This window comes from Tupaia chinensis, unplaced genomic scaffold (genome assembly GCF_000334495.1).
Source record: "Tupaia chinensis unplaced genomic scaffold, TupChi_1.0 Scaffold000272_1, whole genome shotgun sequence".
NCBI classification, from domain to species: domain Eukaryota; kingdom Metazoa; phylum Chordata; class Mammalia; order Scandentia; family Tupaiidae; genus Tupaia; species Tupaia belangeri.
In genome coordinates this window covers 5,320,667-5,321,838 of record NW_006159754.1, presented here as the reverse complement: position 1 = coordinate 5,321,838, position 1,172 = coordinate 5,320,667, and positions in this window count along the sequence as shown.

Genomic DNA, 1,172 nt, shown 5'->3' with positions numbered 1-1,172 from the left:
GAAAAAAAAAAAAAAAAAAAAACTAGTAATTATTATTAGGAAGGCCCAGCCTGTGTGGTGCAGTCAGTAGTGTACCGGGCTGCCAGGCTGGAAGCCACATGCCAATCACAGTTGGAGTCTCAGGCCCAGTCTGCCTGAAAACTTACTGAACTGGTTGCATGAGCATGTGCCCAGCACCCAGCAGCCTGGAGGACTGGAAAAACGGATTGCACGTGACCAAGCACTATGGAAGGTGCTTCTCTCTCTCTCTCACCTTCTCTCACATGTACCCTATCATGAAGAATAATAATAATGTTACTTAAAAAAAAAAAAAAAGAAAAAGAAAAAAGTGCTTCGATGTAATAGAAACCAAGAAAACAAAAACAAAAATCAAACTGATGAAATTTTCATCCAGTTATCAAATGCTTGGGTAGATGTGGGAAAGCAGAAACTCATTGAGAGTGGAGGAGTAAATGACAGCAATCATTGAGCAGACATAGTGATCCTGTGTTCCCCATCTTAAGAAGACTCTTCCAATATGGAAGCAGACAAGCCCTTTCAGCATTTACTAAAGAAAGAGCTACCACAGGAATTACCCCAACCCCTCCTTCATATAAGAAGACTAGGGAGCAAAGTGACAAGAGAGACATCATGAACTGGCTTTGTAGAAAGTGCAATATCCATGTATTCCCCCTTCTTTTCAGGTAAGAGAGGCTGCTTCTCTGGATTTAAGGCAAAATAGAGGATACGAATTCCAAGAAAATTATAATACACGGTGACAGCAAGAAGGGAATAATAATATATCACACCCCAGCTGGTGGCCTGCTGAGCTGCAGAAAATTCTCATCCAATCTTGGGATCATTGTAGTAGCAGGGGAGAGCGGGTAGAGGGGTTCTTGGGCTGTAATGATACGCATTTCCTAGAACTTGAGGGCATATGTGATCGATGAGACTATTCTCAGATTCTCACCTGAGTATTTCTGAAGGTCAAAGGCTTGACAGAGCAGCTGCAACAGCAGGAGTAAAAGGCATGGTGATGTAGCACACTGAGGAAGAAGCAGCAGGAGCTAGCTATACCCATAGCTCTCTGAAGTTGCAAACAAGAAACTGTGGTTCCAATAGCAATGCGTGATGGAGAACAAAGATTAGAGAGAGGAGGGAAGGCCAATTAAACAATGAGATGTTCCCTTTGA